The sequence below is a fragment of the Schistocerca serialis genome, chromosome 12, assembly GCF_023864345.2.
Source record: "Schistocerca serialis cubense isolate TAMUIC-IGC-003099 chromosome 12, iqSchSeri2.2, whole genome shotgun sequence".
Lineage (NCBI taxonomy): Eukaryota > Metazoa > Arthropoda > Insecta > Orthoptera > Acrididae > Schistocerca > Schistocerca serialis.
This window is the reverse complement of record NC_064649.1, coordinates 153,506,133-153,529,234: the sequence shown is the minus strand read 5'-3', so window position 1 is coordinate 153,529,234 and position 23,102 is coordinate 153,506,133.

Below are 23,102 nucleotides of genomic sequence, written 5' to 3'. Positions count from 1 at the left end.
CCGCCCCCCCATCCCACCCCCCTCTCGTGGACAACTTGCTGCTGGTGGTGTGTCATTTCCACCAAAAGCCCACTTGATGGGCAAATAAAAATTGCAGCCTTATAGTGCGATCACTCTGCTGTGAGAAAACAACGATTTACTACACTTTGGAAATAAAATTCTACATTCTTATATGAACATGAACGAACATTCTTTAAAACACTGTAAAGCCTGAGTACATACCAATAGAAGAACAACTTGTTCTTTTCCGCTCGCCCCCCCCAACCCCCCACCCCCCCCACCCCACAATCACATTAACAACATGCTGCTGGTGGTGTGTCATTTCCATCAAAAGCCCACTTGAGGGGCAAATAAAAATTGCAGTCTTGTAGTGCGATCACCCTGCTGTGAGAAAACAAAGATTTACTACACTTTGGAAATAAAATGCTACATTCTTATATGAACTTGAAAGAACATTCTTTCAAACTCTATAAAGCCTGAGTACATACCAATTGAAGAACAACTTGTCCTCTCCTCCTCGCCCCCCCATCCCACCCCCCCTCTCGTGGACAACATGCTACTGGTGGTGTGTCATTTCCACCAAAAGCCCACTTGATGGGCAAATAAAAATTGCAGCTTTGTAGTGCGATCACCCTGCTGTGAGATAACAACGATTTACTACACTTTGGAAATAAGATGCTACATTCTTATATGAACTTGAAAGAACATTCTTTAAAACACTGTAAAGCCTGAGTACATACCAATAAAAAAACAACTTGTCCTCTTCCGCTCACCACCTCATCCCACCCCCCCACCCCCCTCGTATACAACATGCTGCTGGTGGTGTGTCATTTCCACCAAAAGCCCACTTGATGGGCAAATAAAAATTGCAGCCTTGTAGTGCGATCACCCTGCTGTGAGAAAACAATGATTTACTACACTTTGGAAATAAAGTGCTACATTCTTATATGAACTTGAATGAACATTCTTTGAAACACTATAAAGCCTTTGTACATCCCAATAAAAGAACAACTTGTCCTCTTCCGCTCGCCCACCCATCCCACCGCCCTCTTGTGGACAACATGCTGCTGGTGGTGTGTCATTTCCACCAAAAGCCCACTTGATGGGCAAATTAAAATTGCAGCCTTGTAGTGCGATCACCCTGCTGTGAGAAAACAAAGATTTACTACACTTTGGAAATAAAATGCTCATTCTTATATGAACATGAAAGAACATTCTATCAAACACTATAAAGCCTGAGTACATACCAATAGAAGAACAACTTGTCCTCTCCTGCTCACCCCCCCATCCCACCCACCTCTCGTGACAACATGCTGCGGGTGGTGTGTCATTTCCACCAAAAGCCCACTTGAAGGGCAATTAAAAATTGCAGCCCTGTACTGCGATCACCCTGCTGAGAGAAAACAACGATTTACTACACTTTGGAAATAAACTGCTACATTGTTATATGAACTTGAACGAACATTCTTTAAAACACTGTAAAGCCTGAGTACATACCAATAGAAGAACAACTTGTTATCTTCAGCTCGCCCTCCCCCACCCCCCCACCCCCCCACTCGTAAACAACATGCTGCTGGTGCTGTGTCATTTCCACCAAAAGCCCACTTGATGGGCAAATAAAAATTCCAGCCTTGTAGTGCGATCACCCTGCTGTGAGAAAACAAAGATTTACTACACTTTGGAAATAAAATGCTACATTCTTATATGAACGTGAAAGAACTTTCTTTCAAACACTATAAAGCTTGAGTACATACCAATAGAAGAACAACTTGTCCTCTCCTGCTCGCCCCCCCATCCCACCCCCCTCTCATGGACAACTTGCTGCTGGTGGTGTGTCATTTCCACCAAAAGAGCACTTGATGGGCAAATAAAAATTGCAGCCTTATAGTGCGATCACCCTGCTGTGAGAAAACAACGATTTACTACACTTTGGAAATAAAATTCTACATTCTTATATGAACATGAACGAACATTCTTTAAAACACTGTAAAGCCTGAGTACATACCAATAGAAGAACAACTTGTTCTTTTCCGCTCGCCCCCCCCAACCCCCCCCCCCCCACCGCACCATCACATTAACAACATGCTGCTGGTGGTGTGTCATTTCCATCAAAAGCCCACTTGATGGGCAAATAAAAATTGCAGTCTTCTAGTGCGATCACCCTGCTGTGAGAAAACAAAGATTTACTAGACTTTGGAAATGAAATGCTACATTCTTATATGAACTTGAAAGAACATTCTTTCAAACACTATAAAGCCTGAGTACATACCAATAGAAGAACAACTTGTCCTCTCCTGCTCGTCCCCCCATCCCACCCCCCTCTCGTGGACAACTTGCTGCTGATGGTGTGTCATTTCCACCAAAAGCACACCTGATGGGCAAATAAAAATTACAGCCTTGTAGTGCGATCACCCTGCTGTGAGAAAACAAAGATTTACTACACTTTGGAAACAAAATGCTACATTCTTATATGAACTTGAACGAACATTCTTTCAAACACTATAAAGCCTGAGTACATACCAATAGGGAAACAACCTGTCCTCTCCTGCTCGCCCCCCCATCCCACCCCCCTCTCGTGGACAACATGCTGCTGGTGGTGTGTCATTTCCACCAAAAGCCCACTTAATGGGCAAATAAAAATTGCAGCCTTGTAGTACGATCACCCTGCTGTGAGAAAACAACGATTTACTACAATTGTAAATAAAATGCTACATTCTTATTTGAACTAGAACGAACATTCTTTCAAACACTATAAAGCCTGAGTACATACCAATAGAAAAACATCTTGTCCTCTCCTGCTCGCGCCCCCATCCCACCCCGCTCTCGTGGTCAACGTGCTGCTGTTGGTGTTTCATTTCCACCAATAGCCGACTTGATGGGCAAATAAAAATTGCAGCCTTGTAGTGCGATCACCCTGCTGTGAGAAAACTACGATTTACTACACTTTGGAAATAAAATGCTAGATTCGTATATGAACTTGAACGAACACTCTTTAAAACACTGTAAAGACTGAGTACATACTAATAGAAGAACAACTTGTCCTCTTCCGCTCGCCCCTTCTTCCCACCCCTGCCCCCCCCTCTCGAAAACAACAAGCTGCTGGTGGTGTGTCATTTCCACCAAAAGCCCACTTGATGGGCAAATCAAAAATTGCAGCCTTCTAGTGCGATCACCCTGCTGTGAGAAAACAACGATTTACTACACTTTGGAAATAAAATGCTACATTCTTATATGAACTTGAACGAACATTCTTTAAAACACTGTAAAGCCTGAGTACATACCAATAGAAGAACAACTTGTTCTCTTCCGCTCGCCCCCCCCAACCCCCCCCCCCCCCGCCCCTCTCTCGTAAACAACATGCTGCTGGTGGTGTGTCATTTCCACCAAAATCCCACTTGATGGGCAAATAAAAATTCCAGCCTTGTAGTGCGATCACCCTGCTGTGAGAAAACAAAGATTTACTACACTTTGGAAATAAAATGCTACATTCTTATATGAACTTGAAAGAACATTCTTTCAAACACTATAAAGCCTGAGTACATACCAATAGAAGAACAACTTGTCCTCTCCTGCTCGCCCCCCCATCCCACCCCACTCCCGTGGACAACATGCTGTTGGTGGTGTGTCATTTCCACCAAAAGCCCACTTGATGGGCAAATAAAAATCGCAGCCTTGTAGTGCGATCACCCTGCTGTGAGAAAACAACGATTTACCACACTTTGGAAATAAAATGCTACATTCTTATATGAAGTTGAATGAACATTCCTTAAAACACTGTAAAGACTGAGTACATACCAATAGAAGAACAACTTGTCCTCTTCCGCTCGTCCCCCCAATTTCCCCCCCCCCCCTCTCGTAAACAACATGCTGCTGATGGTGTGTCATTTCCACCAAAATCCCACTTGATGGGCAAATAAAAATTCCAAACTTGTAGTGCGATCACCCTGCTGTGAGAAAACAAAGATTTACTACACTTTGGAAATAAAATGCTACATTCTTATATGAACTTGAAAGAACATTCTTTCAAACACTATAAAGCCTGAGTACATACCAACAGAAGAACAACTTGTCCTCTCCTGCTCGCCCCCCCATTCCACCCCCCCCCCCCCCCCTCTCGTAAACAACATGCTGCTGGTGGTGTGTCATTTCCACCAAAAGCCCACTTGATGGGCAATTAAAAATTGCAGCCCTGTAGTGCGATCACCCTGCCGTGAGAAAACAACGATTTACTACACTTTGGAAATAAAATGCTACATTCTTAAATGAACTTGAACGAACATTCTTTAAAACACTGTAAAGCCTGAGTACATACCAATAGAAGAGCAACTTGTCCTCTTCCGCTCGCACACCCCCCGCCACACCCCCCGCCACCCTCATCGTAAAAAAGATGCTGCTGGTGGTGTGTCATTTCCACCAAAAGCCCACTTGATGGGCAAATAAAAATTGCAGCCTTGTAGTGCGATCACCCTGCTGTGAGAAAACAAAGATTTACTACACTTTGGAAATAAAATGCTACATTCTTATATGAACTTGGAAGAACATTCTTTCAAACACTATAAGGCCATAGTACATTCCAATAGAAGAACAACTTGTCCTCTCCTGCTCGCCCCCCCATCCCACCCCCCTCTCGTGGACAACATGCTGCTTTGGTGTGTCATTTCCCCAAAAAGCGCACTTGATGGGCAAATAAAAATTGCAGCCTTGTAGTACGATCACCCTGCAGTGAGAAAACAACGATTTACTACACTTTGGAAATAAAATGCTACATTCTTATATGAATTTGAACGTACATTCTTTAAAACACTGTAAAGCCTGAGTACATACCAATAGAAGAGCAACTTGTCCTCTTCCGCTCGCCCCCCTCCCCCCACACCCCCCACCGCCCTCCTCGTAAACAAGATGCTGCTGGTGGTGTGTCATTTCCACCAAAAGCCCACTTGATGGGCAAATAAAAATTGCAGCCTTGTAGTGCGATCACCCTGCTGTGAGAAAACAAAGATTTACTACACTTTGGAAATAAAATGCTACATTCTTATATGAACTTGGAAGAATATTCTTTCAAACACTATAAAGCCTGAGTAAATACCAATAGAAGAACAACTTGTCCTCTCCTGCTCGCCCCCCCATCCCACCCCCCTCTCGTGGACAACATGCTGCTGGTGGTGTGTCATTTCCATCAAAAGCCCACTTGATGGGCAAATAAAAATTGCAGCCTTGTAGTGTGATCACCCTGCTGTGAGAAAACGATTTACTGCACTTTGGAAATAAAATGCTACATTCTTATATGAACTTGAACGAACATTCTTTAAAACACTGTAAAGCCTGAGTACATACCAATAGAAGAACAACTTGTTCTCTTCCGCTCGCCCCCCCAACCCCCCCCCACACCCTTCTCGTAAACAACATGCTGCTGGTGGTGTGTCATTTCCACCAAAAGCCCACTTCATGGGCAAATAAAAATTGCAGCCTTGTAGTGTGAACACCCTGCTGTGAGAAAACAAAGATTTACTACACTTTGGAAATAAAATGCTACATTCTTATATGAACTTGAAAGAACATTCTTTCAAACACTATAAGGCCATAGTACATACCAATAGAAGAACAACTTGTCCTCTCCTGCTCGCCCCCCCATCCCACCCCCCTCTCGTGGACAACATGCTGCTTGTGGTGTGTCATTTCCCCAAAAAGCGCACTTGATGGGCAAATAAAAATTGCAGCCTTGTAGTGTGATCACCCTGCTGTGAGAAACAAAGATTTACTACACTTTGGAAATAAAATGCTACATTCTTATATGAACTTGAAAGAACATTCTTTCAAACACTATAAAGCCTGAGTACATACCAACAGAAGAACAACTTGTCCTCTCCTGTTCGATCCCCCATCCCATCCCCCTCTCGTGGACAACATGCTGCTGGTGGTGTGTCATTTCCACCAAAAGCCCACTTGATGGGCAAATAAAAATTGCAGCCTTGTAGTACGATCACCCTGCTGTGAGAAAACAACGATTTACTACACTTTGGAAATAAAATGCTACATTCTTATATGAATTTGAACGAACATTCTTTAAAACACTGTAAAGCCTGAGTACATACCAATAGAAGAACAACTCGTCTTCTTCCGCACGCCCCCCAATCCCACCCCCCCCCCCCCCCCTCTCGTAAACAACATGCTGCTGGTGGTGTGTCATTTCCACCAAAAGCCCACTTGATGGGCAAATAAAAATTGCAGCCTTGTAGTGCGAACACCCTGCTGTGAGAAAACAAAATTTACTACACATTGGAAATAAAATGCTACGTTCTTATATGAACTTGAAAGAACATTCTTTCAAACACTATAAAGCCTGAGTACATACCAATAGAAGAACAACTTGTCCTCTCCTGCTCCCCCCCCATCCCACCCACCTCTCGTGACAACATGCTGCTGGTGGTGTGTCATTTCCACCAAAAGCCCACTTGAAGGGCAATTAAAAATTGCAGCCCTGTAGTGCGATCACCCTGCTGTGAGAAAACAACGATTTACTACACTTTGGAAATAAAGTGCTACATTCTTATATGATCTTGAACGAACATTCTTTGAAACACTATAAAGCCTTAGTACATACCAATAGAAGAACAACTTGTCCTCTTCCGCTCGCCCACCCATCCCACCCCCCTCTCGTGGACAACTTGCTGCTGGTGGTGTGCCATTTCCACCAAAAGCCCACTTGATGGGCAAATAAAAATTGCAGCCTTGTAGTGCGATCACCCTGCTGTGAGAAAACAAAGATTTACTACACTTTGGAAATAAAATGCTATATTCTTATATGAACTTGAAAGAACATTCTTTCAAACACTATAAAGCCTGAGTACATATCAATAGAAGAACAACTTGTCCTCTCCTGCTCGCCCCCCCATCCCACCCCCCTCTCGTGACAACATGCTGCTGGTGGTGTGTCATTTCCACCAAAAGCCCACTTGATGGGCAATTAAAAATTGCAGCCCTGTAGTGCGATCACCCTGCCGTGAGAAAACAACGATTTACTACACTTTGGAAATAAAATGCTACATTCTTATATGAACTTGAACGAACATTCTTTAAAACACTGTAAAGCCTGAGTACATACCAATAGAAGAGCAACTTGTCCTCTTCCGCTCGCCCCCCCCACCCCACACCCCCCACCGCCCTCCTCGTAAACAACATGCTGCTGGTGGTGTGTCATTTCCACCAAAAGCCCACTTGATGGGCAAATAAAAATTGCAGCCTTGTTGTGCGATCACCCTGCTGTGAGAAAACAAAGATTTACTACACTTTGGAAATAAAATGCTACATTCTTATATGAACTTGGAAGAACATTCTTTCAAACACTATAAAGCCTGAGTAAATACCTATAGAAGAACAACTTGTTCCCTCCTGCTCGCCCCCCCATCCCACCCCCCTCTCGTGGACAACATGCTGCTGGTGGTGTGTCATTTCCACCAAAAGCCCACTTGATGGGCAAATAAAAATTGCAGCCTTGTAGTGTGATCACCCTGCTGTGAGAAAACGATTTACTACACTTTGGAAATAAAATGCTACATTCTTATATGAACTTAAAGGAACATTCTTTAAAACACTGTAAAGCCTGAGTACATACCAATAGAAGATTAACTTGTCCTCTTCCGCTCACCCCCCCATCCCACCCCCCCCCCTCTCGTAAACAACATGCTGCTGGGGGTGTGTCATTTCCACCAAAAGCCCACTTGATGGGGAAATAAAAATTGCAGCCTTCTAGTGCGATCACCCTGCTGTGAGAAAACAACGATATACTACACTTTGGAAATAAAATGCTACATTCTTATATGAACTTGAACAAACATTCTTTAAAACATTGTAAAGCCAGAGTACATACCAATAGAAGAATAACTTGTTCTCTTCCGCTCGCCCCCCCTAACCCCCACCCCCCTCCCGCTCTCGTAAACAACATGCTGCTGGTGGTGTGTCATTTCCACCAAAAGCCCACTTGATGGGCAAATAAAAATTGCAGCCTTGTAGTGCGATCACCCTGCTGTGAGAAAACAAAGAATTACTACACTTTGGAAATAAAATGCTACATTCTTATATGAACTTGAAAGAACATTCTTTCAAACACTATAAAGCCTGAGTACATACCAATTGAAGAACAACTTGTCCTCTCCTGCTCGCCCCCCCATCCCACCCAGCTCTCGTGACAACATGCTGCTGGTGGTGTGTCATTTCCACCAAAAGCCCACTTGAAGGGCAATTAAAAATTGCAGCCCTGTAGTGCGATCACCCTGCTGTGAGAAAACAACGATTTACTACACTTTGGAAATAAAGTGCTACATTCTTATATGAACTTGAACGAACATTCTTTGAAACACTATAAAGCCTTAGTACATATCAATAGAAGAACAACTTGTCCTCTCCTGCTCGCCCCCCCGTCCCACCCCCCTCTCGTGACAACATGCTGCTGGTGGTGTGTCATTTCCACCTAAAGCGCACTTGATGGGCAATTAAAAATTGCAGCCCTGTAGTGCGATCACCCTGCTGTGAGAAAACAACGATTTACTACACTTTGGAAATAAAATGCTACATTCTTATATGAACTTGAACGAACATTCTTTAAAACACTGTAAAGCCTGAGTACATACCAATAGAAGAGCAACTTGTCCTTTCCGCTCGCCCCCCCCCCCCCCCCACCCCCACACCCCCCACCGCCCTCCTCGTAAACAACATGAGGCTGGTGGTGTGTCATTTCCACCAAAAGCCCACTTGATGGGCAAATAAAAATTGCAGCCTTGTAGTGCGATCACCCTGCTGTGAGAAAACAAAGATTTACTACACTTTCGAAATAAAATGCTACATTCTTATATGAACTTGGAAGAACATTCTTTCAAACACTATAAAGCCTGAGTAAATACCAATAGGAGAACAACTTGTCCTCTCCTGCTCGCCCCCCCATCCCACCCCCCTCTCGTGGACAACATGCTGCTGGTGGTGTGTCATTTCCACCAAAAGCCCACTTGATGGGCAAATAAAAATTGCAGCCTTGTAGTGTGATCACCCTGCTGTGAGAAAACGAGTTACTACACTTTGGAAATAAAATGCTACATTCTTATATGAACTTGAACGAACATTCTTTAAAACACTGTAAAGCCTGAGTACATACCAATAGAAGATTAACTTGTCCTCTTCCGCTAACCCCCCCCATCCCACCCCCGCCCTCCCCCCTCTCGTAAACAACATGCTGCTGGTGGTGTGTTATTTCCACCAAAATCCCACTTGATGGGCAAATAAAAATTGCAGCCTTGTAGTGCGATCACCCTGCTGTGAGAAAACAATGATTTACTTCACTTTGGAAATAAAATGCTACATTCTTATATGAACTTGAATGAACATTCTTTAAAACACTGTAAAGCCTGAGTACATTCCAATAGAAGAACAACTTGTTCTCTTCCGCTCACCCACCCATCCCCCCCCCCCTCTCTCGTAAACAACATGCTGCTGGTGGTGTGTCATTTCCTCCAAAAGCCCACTTGATGGGCAAATAAAAATTGCAGCCTTATAGTGCGATCACCCTGCTTTGAGAAAGCAACGATTTACTACACTTTGGAAATAAAATTCTACATTCTTATATGAACATGAACGAACATTCTTTAAAACACTGTAAAGCCTGAGTACATACCAATAGAAGAACAACTTGTTCTTTTCCGCTCGCCCCCCCCAACCCCCCCCCCCCACCCCACCATCACATAAACAACATGCTGCTGGTGGTGTGTCATTTCCATCAAAAGCCCACTTGATGGGCATATAAAAATTGCAGTCTTGTAGTGTGATCACCCTGCTGTGAGAAAACAAAGATTTACTACACTTTGGAAATAAAATGCTACATTCTTATATGAACTTGAAAGAACATTCTTTCAAACACTATAAAGCCTGAGTACATACCAATAGAAGAACAACTTGTCCTCTCCTGCTCGCCCCCCCATCCCACCCCCCTCTCGTGGACAACTTGCTGCTGATGGTGTGTCATTTCCACCAAAAGCACACCTGATGGGCAAATAAAAATTGCAGCCTTGTAGTGCGATCACCCTGCTGTGAGAAAACAATGATTTACTACACTTTGGAAATAAAATGCTACATTCTTATATGAACTTGAACGAACATTCTTTCAAACACTATAAAGCCTGAGTACATACCAATAGGGAAACAACTTGTCCTCTCCTGCTCGCCCCCCCATCCCACCCCACTCTCATGGACATAATGCTACTGGTGGTGTGTCAGTTCCACCAAAAGCCCACTTGATGGGCAAATACAAATTGCAGCCTTGTAGTGCGATCACCCTGCCGTGAGAAAACAACGATTTACTACACTTTGGAAATAAGATGCTACATTCTTATATGAACTTGAACGAACATTCTTTAAAACACTGTAAAGACTGAATACATACCAATAGAAGAACAACTTGTCCTCTTCCGCTCGCCACCCCATCCCATCCCCCCCCTCTCGTAAACAACATGCTGCTGGTGGTGTGTCATTTCCACCAAAAGCCCACTTGATGGGCAAATAAAAATTGCAGCCTTGTAGTGCGATCACCCTGCTGTGAGAAAACAAAGATTTACTACACTTTGGAAATAAAATGCTACATTCTTATATGAACATGAAAGAACATTCTTTCAAACACTATAAAGCCTGAGTACATACCAATAGAAGAACAACTTGTCCTCTCCTGCTCGCCCCCCCATCCCACCCCCCTCTCGTGTACAACATGCTGCTGGTGGTGTGTCATTTCCACCAAAAGCCCACTTAATGGGCAAATAAAAATTGCAGCCTTGTAGTGCGATCACCCTGCTGTGAGAAAACAAAGATTTACTACACTTTGGAAATAAAATGCTACATTCTTATATGAACTTGAACGAAAATTCTTTCAAACACTATAGAGCCTGTGTACATACCAATAGGAAAACAAGTTGTCCTCTCCTGCTCGCCCCCCCATCCCACCCCCCTCTCGTGGACAACATGCTGCTGGTAGTGTGTCATTTCCACCAAAAGCCCACGTGATGGGCAAATAAAAATTGCAGCCTTGTAGCGCGATCACCCTGCTGTGAGAAAACAACGATTTACTACACTTTGGAAATAAAATGCTACATTCTTATATGAACTTGAACGAACATTCTTTAAAACACTGTAAAGCCTGAGTACATACCAATAGAAGAACAACTTGTCTTCTTCCGCACGCCCCCTCCATCCCACCCCCCCCCCCCCCCTCTCGTAAACAACTTGCTGCTGGTGGTGTGTCAGTTCCACCAAAAGCCCACTTGATGGGCAAATACAAATTGCAGCCTTGTAGTGCGATCACCCTGCCGTGAGAAAACAACGATTTACTACACTTTGGAAATAAGATGCTACATTCTTATATGAACTTGAACGAACATTCTTTAAAACACTGTAAAGCCTGAGTACATACCAATAGAAGAACAACTTGTTCTCTTCCGCCCGCCCCCCATCCCACCCCCCCCCCCCTCTCTTAAACAACATGCAGTTAATGGTGTGTCATTTCCACCAAAAGGCCATCTGATGGGCAAATAAAAATTGCAGCCTTGTAGTGCGATCACCCTGCTGTGAGAAAACAAAGATTTACTACACTTTGGAAATAAAATGCTACATTCTTATATGAACTTGAAAGAACATTCTTTCAAACACTATAAAGCCTGAGTACATACCAATAGAAGAACAACTTGTCCTCTCCTGCTCGCCTCCCCATCCCACCCCCCTCTCGTGTACAACATGCTGCTGGTGGTCTGTCATTTCCACCAAAAGCCCACTTAATGGGCAAATAAAAATTGCAGCCTTGTAGTGCGATCACCCTGCTGTGAGAAAACTAAGATTTATTACACTTTGGAAATAAAATGCTACATTCTTATATGAACTTGAACGAACATTCTTTCAAACACTATAGAGCCTGTGTACATACATAAAGGAAAACAACTTGTCCTCTCCTGCTTGCCCCCCCATCCCACCCCCCTCTCGTGGACAACATGCTGCTGGTGGTGTGTCATTTCCACCAAAAGCCCACTTGATGGGCAAATAAAAATTGCAGCCTTGTAGTGCGATCACCCTGCTGTGAGAAAACAACGATTTACTACACTTTGGAAATAAAATGCTACATTCTTATATGAACTTGAACGAACATTCTTTAAAACACTGTAAAGCCTGAGTACATACCAGTGGAAGAACAACTTGTCCTCTTCCGTTCGTCCCCCCATCCCACCCCTCCCCCCCCCCCCCCCCTCTCGTAAACAACATGCTGCAGGTGGTGTGTCATTTCCACCAAAAGCCCACTTGATGGGCAAATAAAAATTGCAGCCTTGTAGTGCGATCACCCTGCTGTGAGAAAACAAAGATTTACTACACTTTGGAAATAAAATGCTACATTCTTATATGAACTTGAGAGAACATTCTTTCAAACACTATAAAGTTTTAGAACATACCAATAGAAGAACAACTTGTCCTTTCCTGCTCGCCCCGGTCTCGTGACAACATGCTGCTGGTGGTGTGTCCTTTCCACCAAAAGCCCACTTGATGGGTAAATAAAAATATCAGCCTTGTAGTGCGATCACCCTGCTGTGAGAAAACAAAGATTTACTACACTTTGGAAATAAAATACTACATTCTTATATGAACTTGAACGAACATTCTTTCAAACACTATAGAGCCTGTGTACATACATAAAGGAAAACAACTTGTCCTCTCCTGCTTGCCCCCCCATCCCACCCCCCTCTCGTGGACAACATGCTGCTGGTGGTGTGTCATTTCCACCAAAAGCCCACTTGATGGGAAAATAAAAATTGCAGCCTTGTAGTGCGATCACCCTGCTGTGAGAAAACAACGATTTACTACACTTTGGAAATAAAATGCTACATTCTTATATGAACGTGAACGAACATTCTTTAAAACACTGTAAAGCCTGAGTACATACCAGTGGAAAAACAACTTGTCCTCTTCCGTTCGCCCCCCCATCCCACCCCTCCCCCCCCCACCCCCCCCTCTCGTAAACAACATGCTGCAGGTGGTGTGTCATTTCCACCAAAAGCCCACTTGATGGGCAAATAAAAATTGCAGCCTTGTAGTGCGATCACCCTGCTGTGAGAAAACAAAGATTTACTACACTTTGGAAATAAAATACTACATTCTTATATGAACTTGAAAGAACATTCTTTCAAACACTATAAAGCCTTAGTACATACCAATAGAAGAAGAACTTGTCCTCTAACGCTCGGCCCCCCCCCCCCCTCCTCCTCATCTCCCTCTCGTGAACAACATCCTGCTGGTGGTGTGTCATTTCCACCAAAAGCCCACTTGATGGGCAAATAAAAATTGCAGCCTTGTAGTTCGATCACCCTGCTGTGAGGAAACAAAGATTTACTACACTTTAGAAATAAAATGCTACATTCTTATATGAACTTGAACGGACATTCTTAAAAACACTATAAAGCCTGAGTACATACCAATAGAAAAACAACTTATCCTGTTCCGCTCGCCCACCCATCCCACACCCCCTCTCGTAGACAACATTCTGCCGGTGGTGTGTCATTTCCACCAAAAGCCCACTTGATGGGCAATTAAAAATTGCATCCTTGTAGTGCGATCACCCTGCTGTGAGGAAACAAAGGTTTACTACACTTTAGATATAAAATGCTACATTCTTATATGAACTTGAACGAACATTCTTTAAAACAGTGTAAAGCCTGAGTACATACCAATAGAAGAACATCTTGTCTTCTTCCGCTCGCAGCCCCCCCCCTCTCGTAAACAACATGCTGCTAGTGGTGTGTCATTTCCACCAAAAGCCCACTTGATGGGCAAATAAAAATTGCAGCCTTGTAGTGCGATCACCCTGCTGTGAGAAAACAAAGATTTACTACACTTTGGATATAAAATGCTACATTCTTATATGAAATTGAAAAAACATTCTTTCAAACACTATAAAGCCTGAGTACATACCAATAGAAGAACAACTTGTCCTCTCCTGCTTGCCCCCCCATCCCACCCCCCTCTCGTGGACAACATGCTGCTGGTGGTGTGTCATTTCCACCAAAAGTCCACTTGATGGGCAGATAAAAATTGCAGCCTTGTAGTGCGATCACCCTGCTGTGAGAAAACAACGATTTACTACACTTCGGAAATAAAATGCTACATTCTTACATGAACTTGAACGAACATTCTTTAAAACACTGTAAAGCCTAAGTACATACCAATAGAAGAACAACTTGTACTCTTCCGCTCAACCCCACATCCCAACCCCCCCCCCCCCCCCCCTCTCGTAAACAACATGCTGCTGGTGGTGTGTCATTTCCACCAAAAGCCCACTTGATAGGCAAATAAAAATTGCAGCCTTGTAGTGCGATCACCCTGCTGTGAGAAAAAAAACGATTTACTACACTTTGGAAACAAAATGCTACATTCTTATATGAACTTGAACGAACATTCTTTAAAACACTGTAAAGCCTGAGTACATACCAATAGAAGAACAACTTGTCCTCTTCCGCTCGCACCCCCCCCCTCTCGTAAACAACATGCTGCTAGTGGTGTGTCATTTCCACCAAAAGCCCACTTGATGGGCAAATAAAAATTGCAGCCTTGTAGTGTGATCATGCTGCTGTGAGAAAACAAAGATTTACTACACTTTGGAAATAAAATGCTACATTCTTATATGAACTTGAAAGAACATTCTTTCAAACACTATAAAGCCTGAGTACATACCAATAGAAGAACAACTTGTCCTCTCCTGCTCACCCCCCCATCCCACCAACCTCTCGAGTACAACATGCTGCTGGTGGTCTGTCATTTCCACCAAAAGCCCACTTAATGGGCAAATAAAAATTGCAGTCTTGTAGTGCGGTCACCCTGCTGTGAGAAAACAACGATTTACTACACTTTAGAAATAAAATGCTACATTCTTATATGAACTTGAACGGACATTCTTAAAAACACTATAAAGCCTGAGTACATACCAATAGAAAAACAACTTATCCTGTTCCGCTCGCCCACCCATCCCACACCCCCTCTCGTAGACAACATTCTGCCGGTGGTGTGTCATTTCCACCAAAAGCCCACTTGATGGGCAAATAAAAATTGCATCCTTGTAGTGCGATCACCCTGCTGTGAGGAAACAAAGACTTACTACACTTTAGAAATAAAATGCTACAATCTTATATCAACTTGAACGAACATTCATTAAAACATTATAAAGCCTGAGTACATACCAATAGAAGAACAACTTGTCCTCTAACGCTTGGCCCCCGCCCCCCCCCCCCCCCCCCCCACCGCACCACCCTCTCGTGAACAACATCCTGCAGGTGGTGTGTCATTTCCACCAAAAGCCCACTTGATGGGCAAATAAAAATTGCAGCCTTGTAGTGCGATCACCCTGCTGTGAGGAAACAAAGGTTTACTACACTTTAGAAATAAAATGCTACATTCTTATATGAACTTGAACGGACATTCTTAAAAACACTATAAAGCCTGAGTACATACCAATAGAAAATCAACTTATCCTCTTCCGCTCGCCCACCCATCCCACACCCCCTCTCGTAGACAACATGCTGCTGGTGGTGTGTCATTTCCACCAAAAGCCCACTTGATGGGCAAATAAAAATTGCAGCCTTGTAGTGCGATCACCCTGCTGTGAGATAACAACGATTTACTACACTTTGGAAATAAAATGCTACATTCTTATATGAACTTGAACGAACATTCTTTAAAACAGTGTAAAGCCTGTGTACATACCAATAGAAGAACATCTTGTCTTCTTCCGCTCGCAGCCCCCCCCCTCTCGTAAACAACATGCTGCTGGTGGTGTGTCATTTCCACCAAAAGCCCACTTGATGGGCAAATAAAAATTGCAGCCTTGTAGTGCGATCACCCTGCTGTGAGAAAACAAAGATTTACTACACTTTGGATATAAAATGCTACATTCTTATATGAACTTGAAAGAACATTCTTTCAAACACTATAAAGCCTGAGTACATACCAATAGAAGAACAACTTGTCCTCTCCTGCTCGCCCCCCCATCCCACCCCCCTCTCGTGGACAACATGCTGCTGGTGGTGTGTCATTTCCACCAAAAGTCCACTTGATGGGCAGATAAAAATTGCAGCCTTGTAGTGCGATCACCCTGCTGTGAGAAAACAACAATTTACTACACTTCGGAAATAAAATGCTACATTCTTATATGAACTTGAACGAACATTCTTTAAAACACTGTAAAGCCTAAGTACATACCAATAGAAGAACAACTTGTACTCTTCCGCTCAACCCCACATCCCAACCCCCCCCCCCCCCCCCCCTCTCGTAAACAACATGCTGCTGGTGGTGTGTCATTTCCACCAAAAGCCCACTTGATAGGCAAATAAAAATTGCAGCCTTGTAGTGCGATCACCCTGCTGTGAGAAAAAAAACGATTTACTACACTTTGGAAACAAAATGCTACATTCTTATATGAACTTGAACGAACATTCTTTAAAACACTGTAAAGCCTGAGTACATACCAATAGAAGAACAACTTGTCCTCTAACGCTTGCCCCCCCCCCCCTCCCCCCCCCCCCCCGCCCACCGCACCGCCCTTTCGTGAACAACATCCTGCAGGTGGTGTGTCATTTCCACCAAAAGCCCACTTGATGGGCAAATAAAAATTGCAGCCTTGTAGTGCGATCACCCTGCTGTGAGGAAACAAAGGTTTACTACACATTAGAAATAAAATGCTACATTCTTATATGAACTTGAACGGACATTCTTAATAACACTATAAAGCCTGAGTACATACCAATAGAAAATCAACTTATCCTCTTCCGCTCGCCCACCCATCCCACACCCCCTCTCGTAGACATCATGCTGCTGGTGGTGTGTCATTTCCACCAAAAGCCCACTTGATGGGCAAATAAAAATTGCAGCCTTGTAGTGCGATCACCCTGCTGTGAGATAACAACGATTTACCACACTTTGGAAATAAAATGCTACATTCTTATATGAACTTGAACGAACATTCTTTAAAACAGTGTAAAGCCTGAGTACATACCAATAGAAGAACATCTTGTCTTCTTCCGCTCGCAGCCCCCCCCCTCTCGTAAACAACATGCTGCTAGTGGTGTGTCATTTCCACCAAAAGCCCACCTGATGGGCAAATAAAAATTGCAGCCTTGTAGTGCGATCACCCTGCTGTGAGAAAACAAAGATTTACTACACTTTGGATATAAAATGCTACATTCTTATATGAACTTGAAAAAACATTCTTTCAAACACTATAAAGCCTGAGTACATACCAATAGAAGAACAACTTGTCCTCTCCTGCTCGCCCCCCCATCCCACCCCCCTCTCGTGGACAACATGCTGCTGGTGGTGTGTCATTTCCACCAAAAGCCCACTTGATAGGCAAATAAAAATTGCAGCCTTGTAGTGCGATCACCCTGCTGTGAGAAAAAAAACGATTTACTACACTTTGGAAACAAAATGCTACATTCTTATATGAACTTGAACGAACATTCTTTAAAACACTGTAAAGCCTGAGTACATACCAATAGAAGAACAACTTGTCCTCTTCCGCTCGCACCCCCCCCCCCCCTCTCGTAAACAACATGCTGCTAGTGGTGTGTCATTTCCACCAAAAGCCCACTTGATGGGCAAATAAAAATTGCAGCCTTGTAGTGTGATCATGCTGCTGTGAGAAAACAAAGATTTACTACACTTTGGAAATAAAATGCTACATTCTTATATGAACTTGAAAGAACATTCTTTCAAACACTATAAAGCCTGAGTACATACCAATAGAAGAACAACTTGTCCTCTCCTGCTCACCCCCCCATCCCACCAACCTCTCGAGTACAACATGCTGCTGGTGGTCTGTCATTTCCACCAAAAGCCCACTTAATGGGCAAATAAAAATTGCAGTCTTGTAGTGCGATCACCCTGCTGTGAGAAAACAACGATTTACTACACTTTGGAAATAAAATACTACATTCTTATATGAACTTGAAAGAACATTCTTTCAAACACTATAAAGTCTGAGTACATACCAATAGAAGAACAACTTGTCCTCTCCTGCTCGCCCCCCCCATCCCACCCCCCTCTCGTGGACAACATGCTGCGGGTGGTGTGTCATTTCCACCAAAAGCCCACTTGATGGGTAAATAAAAATTGCAGCCTTGTAGTGCGATCACCCTGCTGTGAGAAAACAAAGATTTACTACACTTTGGAAATAAAATACTACATTCTTATATGAACTTGAAAGAACATTCTTTCAAACACTATAAAGCCTTAGTACATACCAATAGAAGAAGAACTTGTCCTCTAACGCTGGCCCCCCCCCCCCCCTCCTCCTCAACTCCCTCTCGTGAACAACATCCTGCTGGTGGTGTGTCATTTCCACCAAAAGCCCACTTGATGGGCAAATAAAAATTGCAGCCTTGTAGTGCGATCACCCTGCTGTGAGGAAACAAAGGTTTACTCCACTTTAGAAATAAAATGCTACATTCTTATATGAACTTGAACAGACATTCTTAAAAACACTATAAAGCCTGAGTACATACCAATAGAAAAACAACTTATCCTCTTCCGCTCGCCCACCCATCCCACACCCCCTCTCGTAGACAACATTCTGCCGGTGGTGTGTCATTTCCACCAAAAGCCCACTTGATGGGCAAATAAAAATTGCATCCTTGTAGTGCGATCACCCTGCTGTGAGGAAACAAAAACTTACTACACTTTAGAAATAAAATGCTACAATCTTATATCAACTTGAACGAACATTCATTAAAACACTATAAAGCCTGAGTACATACCTATAGAAGAACAACTTGTCCTCTAACGCTTGGCCCCCCCCCCCTCCCCCCCCCACCGCACCACCCTCTCGTGAACAACATCCTGCAGGTGGTGTGTCATTTCCACCAAAAGCCCACTTGATGGGCAAATAAAAATTGCAGCCTTGTAGTGCGATCACCCTGCTGTGAGGAAACAAAGGTTTACTCCACTTTAGAAATAAAATGCTACATTCTTATATGAACTTGAACAGACATTCTTAAAAACACTATAAAGCCTGAGTACATACCAATAGAAAATCAACTTATCCTCTTCCGCTCGCCCACCCATCCCACACCCCCTCTCGTAGACAACATGCTGCTGGTGGTGTGTCATTTCCACCAAAAGCCCACTTGATGGGCAAATAAAAATTGCAGCCTTGTAGTGCGATCACCCTGCTGTGAGATAACAACGATTTACTACACTTTGGAAATAAAATGCTACATTCTTATATGAACTTGAAAGAACATTCTTTCAAACACTATAAAGCATGAGTACATACCAATAGAAGAACAACTTGTCCTCTTCCGCTCGCACCCATCCCCCCCCACCCCCCCACCCCTCTCGCAAACTACATGCTGCTGGTGGTGTGTCATTTCCACCAAAAACCCACTTGATGGGCAAATAAAAATTGCAGCCTTGTAGTGTGATCACCCTGCTGTGAGAAAATAAAGATTTACTACACTTTGGAAATAAAATGCTACATTCTTATATGAACTTGAAAGAACATTCTTTTAAACACTATAAAGCCTGAGTATATACCAATAGAAGAACAACTTGTCCTCTCCTGCTCGCCCCCCCATCCCACCCCCCTCTCGTGGACAACATGCTGCTGGTGGTGTGTCATTTCCACCAAAAGTCCACTTGATGGGCAGATAAAAACTGCAGCCTTGTAGTGCGATCACCCTGCTGTGAGAAAACAACGATTTACTACACTTCGGAAATAAAATGCTACATTCTTATATGAACTTGAACGAACATTCTTTAAAACACTGTAAAGCCTAAGTATATACCAATAGAAGAACAACTTGTACTCTTCCGCTCACCCCCACATCCCAACCCCCCCCCCCCCCCTCTCGTAAACAACATGCTACTGGTGGTGTGTCATTTCCACCAAAAGCCCACTTGATAGGCAAATAAAAATTGCAGCCGTGTAGTGCGATCGCCCTGCTGTGAGAAAAAAAACGATTTACTACACTTTGGAAATAAAATGCTACATTCTTATATGAACTTGAACGAACATTCTTTAAAACACTGTAAAGCCTGAGTACATACCAATAGAAGAACAACTTGTCCTCTTCCGCTCGCAACCCCCCCCCTCCACCCCCCCCCCCCCCCTCTCGCAAACTACATGCTGGTGGTGGTGTGTCATTTCCACCAAAAACCCACTTGATGGGCAAATAAAAATTGCAGCCTTGTAGTGCGATCACCCTGCTGTGAGAAAATAATGATTTACTACACTTTGAAAATAAAATGCTACATCCCTATATGAACTTGAAAGAACATTCTTTCAAACACTATAAAGTCTGAGTGCATACCAATAGAAGAACAACTTGTCCTCTCCTGCTCGCCCCCCCATCCCACCCCCCTCTCGTGGACAACATGCTGCTGGTGGTGTGCCATTTGCACCAAAAGCCCACTTGATGTGCAAATAAAAATTACAGTCTTGTAGTGCGATCACCCTGCTGTGAGAAAACAACGATTTACTACACTTTGGAAATAAAATGCTACATTCCTATATGAACTTGAAAGAACATTCTTCCAAACACTATAAAGTCTGAGTGCATACAAATAGAAGAACAACCTCTCCTCTCCTGCTCGCCCCCACATCCCACCCACCTCTCGTGGACTACATGCTGCTGGTGGTGTGTCATTTCCACCAAAAGCCCACTTGATGGGCAAATAAAAATTGCAGCCTTGTAGTGCGATCACCCTGCTGTGAGGAAACAAAGATTTACTACACTTTAGAAATGAAATGCTACATTCTTATATGAACTTGAACGAACATTCATTAAAACACTATAAAGAATTAGTACATACCAATAGAAGAACAACTTGTCCTCTAACGCTCGCTTCCCCCCCCCCCCGTCCCCCCCCCCCCCCCCCGGCCGCACCACCCTCTCGTGAACAACATCCTGCTGGTGGTGTGTCATTTCCACCAAAAGCCCACTTGATGGGCAAATAAAAATTGCAGCCTTGTAGTGCGATCACCCTGCAGTGAGAAAACAAAGATTTACTACACTTTGGAAATAAAATGCTACATTCTTATATGAACTTGAAAGAACATTCTTTCAAATACTATAAAGCATGAGTACATACCAATAGAAGAACAACTTGTTCACTCCTGCTCGCCCCCCCATCACACCCCCCTCTCGTGGACAACATGCTGCTGGTTGTGTGTCATTTTCACCAAAAGTCCACTTGATAAGCAAATAAAAATTGCAGCCCTGTAGTGCGATCACCCTGCTGTGAGAAAAAAACAATTTACTACACTTCGGAAATAAAATGCTACATTCTTATATGAACTTGAACGAACATTCTTTAAAACACTGTAAAGCCTGAGTACATACCAATAGAAGAACAACTTGTCCTCTCCTGCTCGCCCCCCCATCCCACCCCCCTCTCGTGGACAACATGCTGCTGGTGGTGTGTCATTTCCACCAAAAGTCCACTTGATGGGCAGATAAAAACTGCAGCCTTGTAGTGCGATCACCCTGCTGTGAGAAAACAACGATTTACTACACTTCGGAAATAAAATGCTACATTCTTATATGAACTTGAACGAACATTCTTTAAAACACTGTAAAGCCTAAGTATATACCAATAGAAGAACAACTTGTACTCTTCCGCTCACCCCCACATCCCAACCCCCCCCCCCCCCCTCTCGTAAACAACATGCTACTGGTGGTGTGTCATTTCCACCAAAAGCCCACTTGATAGGCAAATAAAAATTGCAGCCGTGTAGTGCGATCGCCCTGCTGTGAGAAAAAAAACGATTTACTACACTTTGGAAATAAAATGCTACATTCTTATATGAACTTGAACGAACATTCTTTAAAACACTGTAAAGCCTGAGTACATACCAATAGAAGAACAACTTGTCCTCTTCCGCTCGCAACCCCCCCCCTCCACCCCCCCCCCCCCCCCCCTCTCGCAAACTACATGCTGGTGGTGGTGTGTCATTTCCACCAAAAACCCACTTGATGGGCAAATAAAAATTGCAGCCTTGTAGTGCGATCACCCTGCTGTGAGAAAATAATGATTTACTACACTTTGGAAATAAAATGCTACATCCCTATATGAACTTGAAAGAACATTCTTTCAAACACTATAAAGTCTGAGTGCATACCAATAGAAGAACAACTTGTCCTCTCCTGCTCGCCCCCCCATCCCACCCCCCTCTCGTGGACAACATGCTGCTGGTGGTGTGCCATTTGCACCAAAAGCCCACTTGATGTGCAAATAAAAATTACAGTCTTGTAGTGCGATCACCCTGCTGTGAGAAAACAACGATTTACTACACTTTGGAAATAAAATGCTACATTCCTATATGAACTTGAAAGAACATTCTTCCAAACACTATAAAGTCTGAGTGCATACCAATAGAAGAACAACCTCTCCTCTCCTGCTCGCCCCCACATCCCACCCACCTCTCGTGGACTACATGCTGCTGGTGGTGTGTCATTTCCACCAAAAGCCCACTTGATGGGCAAATAAAAATTGCAGCCTTGTAGTGCGATCACCCTGCTGTGAGGAAACAAAGATTTACTACACTTTAGAAATAAAATGCTACATTCTTATATGAACTTGAACGAACATTCATTAAAACACTATAAAGAATTAGTACATACCAATAGAAGAACAACTTGTCCTCTAACGCTCGCTTCCCCCCCCCCCCCCGTCCCCCCCCCCACCCCCGGCCGCACCACCCTCTCGTGAACAACATCCTGCTGGTGGTGTGTCATTTCCACCAAAAGCCCACTTGATGGGCAAATAAAAATTGCAGCCTTGTAGTGCGATCACCCTGCAGTGAGAAAACAAAGATTTACTACACTTTGGAAATAAAATGCTACATTCTTATATGAACTTGAAAGAACATTCTTTCAAATACTATAAAGCATGAGTACATACCAATAGAAGAACAACTTGTTCACTCCTGCTCGCCCCCCCATCACACCCCCCTCTCGTGGACAACATGCTGCTGGTTGTGTGTCATTTTCACCAAAAGTCCACTTGATAAGCAAATAAAAATTGCAGCCCTGTAGTGCGATCAC